General features: G+C 54.5%; 1 protein-coding gene across 3 annotated transcripts in view; it reads right to left on the bottom strand.

The window, feature by feature from the left end:
- The window catches only part of SH3PXD2A (SH3 and PX domains 2A), a 260,999-nt gene that overhangs the window by 100,429 nt on the left and 152,697 nt on the right, over window positions 1–7,873 (bottom strand). The window contains exons 1-2 of one of the 3 annotated variants that reach the window (XM_011957346.1): window positions 309–332; window positions 39–187 (exon numbers count right to left, since the gene is read on the bottom strand). The exons of the other annotated variants lie outside the window; for them this stretch is intronic. The gene's annotated coding sequence lies outside the window, so the exon portion shown is untranslated. Of the gene's footprint in view, window positions 1–38; window positions 188–308; window positions 333–7,873 lie in introns of those variants that run through there. 3 annotated transcript variants of the gene reach the window in all.

Below are 7,873 nucleotides of genomic sequence, written 5' to 3'. Positions count from 1 at the left end.
CCGCCCCGCCCCAGCCCGCCCCGCTAACGGGGGCTCACCTTCCCTCAGCCTCGGCGCGCGGGGGAGGGCAAGGCAGGTTCTCCTCACTTCCCAAATTGGGAAACTGAGGATCCGGGATGGCGCTCGCCGGAACCCGGGCCCTACCCGGCGCTGGGAGCCCGCTCACCCCGCCACCGGAGCGGTTCACCTCCCAATTCTTTGCATGGCTTGCCCTAGGGATGCAAAGAATTGGGAGGTGAACCCAGCCTACCCAGTCCGTAAGTCACTACTGAAATGTCACCTCCTCAACGTGTCTTCCTCAACACCACCCGCCAGGTAATCACAGATTTGTGTGACCCTTTGATTAAAGTCTGCCCCTGTCCTAGACCCGAGACTCGCTGGGGGCCACTGTGGCTGCGTCCTCTCACTGCACGCCCCGAGGCTGGCAGAGGCCATGGATAAGGCCCTTCTCAAAGGCTACAGCTGGGGAGTCAGGATGGGGAGTGGGGAGTGGGGAGTGGGGGAACAGAGGATACTGCAAGGTTAACTGGGAGGCCAGGAACGGAAGTTGAGCTTCTGAGGGAGTGCGTTCAAATGCCGTCAGAGAAAGTAACTGCTGTGACCTTAGGCACTGAACCCTCCTAATCTCCGTTTACCTGCCCTGCCCTCCAGCAAAGAGTCCAGACTCAAGGATGGGCAGATTTCCCAAATCCTGCCCTTGCTCCTGCCTTCCTTATCTCCCCCACTCCTCCCGCCCCGCTCCAGTCACCGATCCACAGGGGACTGGGAAAGGTGAGCTGGCTCCCTTAACCCCAGCCTCACATGCCCCTAAAGGCTGAAGGTTCTGTTCAGTGCTCAGGGAACAGCAGCAGGGCTGGCTGGGGCTCTCTCTGGAGTCCAAAGGAAATGCCTTCCATTTTCCCCAGGGGCCAAAGAAAATGCCAATTGCTGCCCATCTTTGGTTGAAGCAAACTAGCCCTCCAGTCTGCCACTGGAAAGGCGGGGGTGGGGAGGTTGGGGGGGTGCAGTGGAAAGGGGTTCTCTTGGAGGAAGAGGCAGCAGGCTCCCAGGGAAAGGAGCAGAGTCATCCTCATGGAGGCTCCCCAAGATTCCGATCCAGGAGGTCTAGGGGTGGCCTCCAAGATTGGAGTGTTTATTAATCTTCAAGGTGATTTTGCCTGCACAGCCCGGAGTGCGGAGCTCCCCCTCTCCTAGGCATCGACCTTTCCCAAAATTTAGACTCAGAACCCACTTAATCAGAATGCTGGGGGCGAGGTCCGGGAATCTGCATTTCTGACTGTCTCCCCTTCTTTCCCCATCTTGTTTGAGAACCCTCTTCGTATTCCATGTCTCCTTCAATCCTCTCATCCACGCTAAGAGGAAGGTCCTATCATCTTAATCCATTTTATAGATTAGGAAACAGGTTCAGCCACTGCCCAAGGTTGCCCATCTGGGGAAGAGCTGTGGTTTATAAGCCCACTGGAAGGAATACAAACTGCAGTGTGGATGGGGTGGAGGAGAGTCTGGGAAACTGTTGCCTTGGAAAGGAACTACAGAAAAGTGGGGGAGCTTCCATTTGCCCCTCCCCTGGCTCCCACCAGTCAGTCCAGGGAAGGCCTTAACAAAGGCATGCTTGCCCCCCTTGCAGAAGGGAGAGTGGGCAGAGACTGAATCCTAGCTGTGCCCCCAAAAAGCTCAACTGTGCAGAGAATTCCAGAGAGGAGGAGAAGAGTATTAGATGGTAGCTGCATCCTACCCAGAAGACTTTCCACTCCCAAGAAGGAAATTAGCTGTTCAGACCTTTTCACTGAGGGCTACTGGGGAAGGGCAGGGAGTGGAGGGCACTGAGGAGCTGCCCTCTGCTGTCCCACAATTTTCCTGCTGGTCCTGGCAGGAGAAGCCCAGGACCGATGGCCCACTGACCATCCCCCTGGCTGCCAGTAGCCCAGGCAGGGGTGGCTGCCTCACAGGGATGGCTACCTTCTCCAGCTCTGAGCAGCTTCAGGCTACCCAGGCCGTTCCCATGAGACAGGGAGTTTGAGACCAGCCTAGGCAACATAGTGAGACCCCCCATCTCTACCAAAAATAAATTAGCTAGGCATGGTAGCAAGCACTTGTACTCCCAGCTACAAGGGAGGCTGAGGTGGGAGGATTGCTTGAAGCCCAGGAGGTCAAGGCTGCAGTGGGCTGTGGTGGCACCACTGCACTCCAGCCTGAGTGACAGAGTAAGACTCTGTCCCAAAAAGAAGAAGAAGAAAAAAAAAGAGTGGGAAAGAAACTAAACTCACATGCGTTGAGGGCCTCCTTTGTGCCAGGCCCTGGCTGCTGATTCTCAGCCTGCCATTCAATGGAATCATGTAGAAAGTGGTTAAAATTCAGATGCAGGGCCCCACCCCAACCTACTGCATGGTCTGCATCTCCAACAAACTCCCCTGAGGATTCTGAGGCTGCTCCAGTGTTGCATAATCTCCATCAGGCCTCCAGCCACCCCTAAGAAACATTTATGCTCAGTAAGAACAACGTGCTGAAGGAGCCTCTAGAAAAAAAATCTCCTGGTCTGCCTGTCCTTCAGCCAGAGTTCAGAGTCCTCCCCACCGAGGACTTCTGGGTCCCTCCCTGCAGGGAGTGTGGACTCTCCTCTTGCAGGTAAGAAGAGCAAAACTTAGAGAAGCCAGACAACTTCCTCAAGGATACAGTGAGTGGGTGAGGCCGGGACTGGGGACCAGAAAACCCAGGCCTTACTCTGAGGCTCAAGACAAATGCCCAATCACCAGCCCCTCCTGGAGTAGTGGGTGCAGGAGTAGAAGACAGAGCCCAGGGGGCCTGATCAGCACACGGGGTTAATGGGGTAGAAGCTGAGGTCCTGGCAGTGGAGGTCGCCAGGCTGTGACTGAATGGTGGGAATGAAGAGGAATCCTGAATCCTTCAGGGTGCCTGGCCTCCTGCCCGAGCAGGTGCTGCCCTAATGGGAAACCTTTTGGAAGTTTCTGGTTGGGCATCCTTTAGCAAAGCCATTTTATATTTTTAGCTGCTGAATAGGGTGATAAGCAGTTTAGGTATCCAATGGCTGGGACTCCCCCATCCCTCACATACGAGGGCAAGAGGCAAAGGCAGGGATCCCCCTCCACGCCACGACCACCTCCCACTGCCCTACAACCAGTCCCAGCCTGTCAGGACAGAAGGGCCCTCTGCTGGGGCTCAGTTCCCTAACAACTCAAGAACCCCTCCACCTCCCATCAGTCCCCTTCTCCAGTCCATCCCCCCTCCTTGCTCCAATTCTTGCCCTGAGCTGGTGCTGACAGCCCCCACCCTGCCGGTGACTCCACTCCTGGTAGCTCACAGTCTAGCCTGCTTCCGACTTGCTGCTGAATCACTATCAGCCAGGGAGCCACGGGAAGAAGGGGAGGGGAGGAAGGGCGGGTCTAGCATCTCCCTCTAGCGTTGCCAGAGGCTAATGTGATTGAAAAGGCCTCCCAAGCTGTGTCCTGAAACAGCTCCCATCAGACCACTCAGCCATTCATTCTCTGCAGCTGGTCCAGGGGTGACTCAGACCCCGGGTACAGTGACCCACAGTCCCAGGAGAACAGGGACATGGGACTTTCAGGGCTCAAACTGGAAAGACTGGGATGGGTGATCTCCTGTGGTCTACAGGTCTGGCCTGGCTGGGAAAGAGGGGTGGAGTTCCTTCACCCAGCACTCCATCCCTTCCCATCTAAACAAGGACTCCTGCAGCCTCCACTCCCACCCCGCCCCATCTGCAGGTGATGCGGCTCATCTCTTGGCCCCTCTCCGTAGGCTGATGCAATCTGTGTCTGGATGAGGGGGGTTCTGGAGACAGAGGCTTCCAGTTCAAATCCCTGCTGCTTTCTGTGGAGGCAGGGGGGTGCCCTTGATCTACTTTCTCGGCCTCTTGAGCCTCTACTTCTCTATCTGTAGAATGAGGACAATAATAGCACAGACCCGCGGGGTTTGGGGAAGATGAAATGTACAGTATGTAGAAAGGGCTTCACACAGTGGCCGGCACAGAAACTGCTATAAATTGTCTTTGTCATTATTCTTTCATACCTGGGCCCATCTGACCTCACCTCAGTTGCTACGCAGGTGGCAAAGGCCTATTTAAACGTGGGTCCTACAGAGTCCCCTGAAACAAAAGGAGATTCTCCTTAAGGACCTCACCACGATGCTGGCAGACAGTGCCAGGAGGGGGTGATTCCAGCCCCAATTTCAGAGTTTTGGGCTTTCCCAAATGCTGGGACAACCACTGGTCTCTGTCTAGTGCTGAGCACCAGAAGCGGGTTCCTCCCCGCCCCACAGGAATAGACACACGCCTCTGCACCCATCTATTAGGACACATTTAACCTCCCAAGGAGCGGAACTCTCAGAGCCCCAAAACCAAGAGATGTAAAGGGCTTGCATTTCATGCTAACGTAGACCCTAAAGGGTTTTTCTTTTTTCCTTTCATTTATCTTGGCCAGACACGCCGTGCTCCCTCCCTGGATGCTCTAGTGAAGTGGCTGGTGTTGGAGACTGCACAGGGAGAGGCTGGAGGGCGCAGGAAAGGCACTGAGCAATTTCACGTGTTGTCGCTCTGTTTTGACACATGGCTTCCCACACTCTGCCTTCCCCTTGAAAACTCCCAGGATTTAGTTTCTGGTGTTCTGAAGTTGGCAGAGGAGGAGCTCACCCATTTCATGGATGAGGAGACTGAGATCTGAGGTCAGTGGCTGTCCCAGGCTCCTGAAGCTAAACGGACAGTCCTGACCCACAAAGCTCCCAAGGGGCCATGCTGAGGCCCACTAGGGATTGGGCCACCAGGAGAGGCCACACCAGTGGCGGGCAGCAGGCCCTTGCTGGGGAATGGAGATTGCCATCCTGTTGTTCAGGGTTCCCAGAGTGAGAGATGAAGCCAGGAAGAGCCACTGAGGCACGGGAGAGAGAGGAAAGGGAGCTGGGCCTGGCTGGGCCGGCTCTGTGGAAGGGTGCCGAGTGCCTGCCAGGTGGAGTTCTGATGAATGCTGCAGGGTCGTACCCTCCACTGCCTGCCACACTCCTCACCACTCTTCCTCCCATTGGCAAGTGCCTTGGCAGAGAAGGGCACATGCACGAACTGCCAGCCTGATGTTCTCACCCTTCTGTCTGCTGGCTGACATTAGCTGCTGGGCCCAGGATGCCTGTCTGCGGGACCTACAGCCACTGGGAACTGCTCAAGAGGCCGGCTGGGCTGCCAGACAGCTGACTTGGGGGTGACCTTCAGAGTCCAGCAGTCACTGGGGACATGGGCACTATCTAGAATATGAGGGCTGGAGAAGATGCAACCTTGGCCAGGGGAGTGGGGCCCTTGAGGTACATAATGATTTTGACTGCTGTTATCAACCTAAAAGCACTTTTTAAGCTCTCACTGTAGGCAATCTCATTAAGGCCTGTGCAGGCAGGCAGAGGAGATATATGTGACATAAGTCCAACGAGAAAGCCAACATTCTCAGACAATCCAGGCTGAGAATTACAGGAGGGGTTACACTCAGCACAGAGAAAAGAGAGGTCCTGGGGGCTATAGGACATCCCAGGTAGCTTCCTGGAGGAAGAGACCTTAAAGGACAAGGGGGTTTGGATCCATAGAGGGATGGAGGGGGAAAGCTCCAGAAGCAGGAACAAGCAGCTCCAAACAGTTGCGGACTGGGCAGTAAGGGTAGTGGGTGGACATGCCGGGAAGGTCCAGGCTGGGCAGGGCTTTGATGTCTGGCTGTGAAATCTAGAAGTTTGCAGAATCGGGGAGTGATTCGGTCAGATCCTGGCTGGAGGAAAATTTTTGTTAAGAGGAGAGGTTGACAGCTGGGGGTTGGGGGCAGGAGAGGGGTTGTCAAAGTCCAGTCCTGAATGTCCACAGACCCAGGTTCTGGCCCCAGCTCTGCCTCCTCAGGGGCTGGTGGCCCTGGACAAGCCACTTCAAACTTGTGCTTTTCAAATGACAGGCAGTGACCCATTAGTGAGTTCCAGAATCAATTTAGTGGTCCCAATTAGCATTTTAAAGAGAACAGACTAGAAATGATCGGCGAGTCACTCCTGGCAAGGCTGTTTTGTGGCACCTGCATCAGATGTCTGTCTGTGTATCGAGTTGCAGTGTGAAATTTCCTACTGCGGCAGGAAAGTTTTAAAAACACTGACATATTCTCCGGGCCTCGAATTCCCCAGTCCCAGTGGGAGGCTACTCCCAGTGTCCTCACAGGGCTCTGTGAGAATTCGAATTATCTATGAAACCACCACAGTGAGATGGAGCATGTTTTTCCAGAAATCAAGTGAGGAAGGTCTGAGCGAAGGGGCTGGGAGAAGGGGCTTTGGATCACTGAGCTCTGGAGAGCTGGGTTTTCTTTTCCACCCCCCTTAGCCCCTAGCTGAGTTTTTGTTCTGGCTTTTGAGAGCCTTTGCACGGAATGGTCTCCAGAGGCAGCGACCTCCAGCCAAGACAGACAGAGGGGCCTGCAGGCCATTCTCTGCCCCCATTTGCTCCCTGATCTAAATCATGGCACTGAGGGCCCTTGTGTTTAACAAGAATCCGTCCTTTCTCCGCAGGGCCTGTGTTTTCCAGGGTTCTGAGAATGGACCCCATTGTGACCGTGTGGCTTGTCCAGAGGGGCCGGAATTCCTGCCCTGGGTGAAAAAGCTGAATTCCTGTGGAGAGAAGGGGTCTTGGGGCTCCCCAGGCTGTGTCCCAGAGAAGTCAGATGCTACAGCCATCACAGACCCCAGAACCCCCCAGGCATTTTGCTTGTCTCCTGAACATCCCAGAGGGTCTCTGCTGCTGCTCTGTCCACACAAAAGAACAAAGCACTGTCTGTCTGTCTCCTCTGACTTGTTCCACTATTCTAGGCAAAGGCCCTAAGTATGTCTTCAGCCACAGGACAAGCTTTATCATGTCCAGGCCTCAGAGCAGGGAGTTAAAAGGGCGGGTGGGTTAGAACCCTGGTTCAGCCACCTAGTGCTTTCTGATATAAACAAGTGACTTCACCTCTCTGTACCTTCGGTTGTAAAAGTGGGTTAAAATAGTTGCTATCTTACAGAGTTGTCATGGGGATTACATGGGATAATGTGCAAAGCTCTTAAATGGCATCTGGCCCATGGAAAGAACCTGTACCCCAACAGCCTGGGTTCACAGGGTCTAGACTAGGAGTGTGGATGGTGGCTGGAATACAGGAGGTGCTGACTGCCCACCTTCTCAGTATGGCCTGTGTGAGACCCTGGCTCTGTCACTCAGGGCACTGACGCAGGACCATGACGATAGACAGGCCTGGGTTCCCATCATGTGCATTCCAAGGAGTCCCACCTAGATGGTGACACTGAGGAGCAGTCTATAGGAGCGGGAGGAGGCAGGGCTAGGGGAAGTGAGGAGGACGGCAGAAACACACAGCTGATTTCCTAGAGGGTGAAATGGGGCAGGGGATTGCCAGTTCAGCCCACTGCCATGGAGTGCTGGGAGCTCCTCCACAGGCCACCTAAGATCCTGCTCTCTGTGTACATGCCAGACTGCTCTTGGCTATAGGGGTTCCCTGGACTTCCAGGGGCCACATGCCAGACCTAGGGAACCATGGGAGGGGGAGTGACAAAATGGGGTGATGGGGTTCAACAATGAAGTCCATGAGGAGAAGGTCAAAGAGGATATCCTATATTTAAAGACCTTACTTGCCTCTCTCCAAGTCCATCCACCATCCATCCACCATCCATCCATCCATCTATCCATCCATCATCCATTTACCATCTATCCAGCTATCCATCCACCATCCAGTCATCCATCATCCATCCATCATCCATCCACCATCCATCTATCCATCCACCCATCCATCCATCCATCCATCATCCATTTATCATCTATCCGTCCACCATCCAGCCATCCATCATCCAT

Source organism: Colobus angolensis, unplaced genomic scaffold, assembly GCF_000951035.1.
Source record: "Colobus angolensis palliatus isolate OR3802 unplaced genomic scaffold, Cang.pa_1.0 Scaffold44, whole genome shotgun sequence".
In the NCBI taxonomy this organism is placed as follows: Eukaryota; Metazoa; Chordata; class Mammalia; order Primates; family Cercopithecidae; genus Colobus; species Colobus angolensis.
The sequence above is the reverse complement of the archived record's forward strand: the minus strand, read 5'-3'. Positions and strand labels throughout refer to the sequence as shown.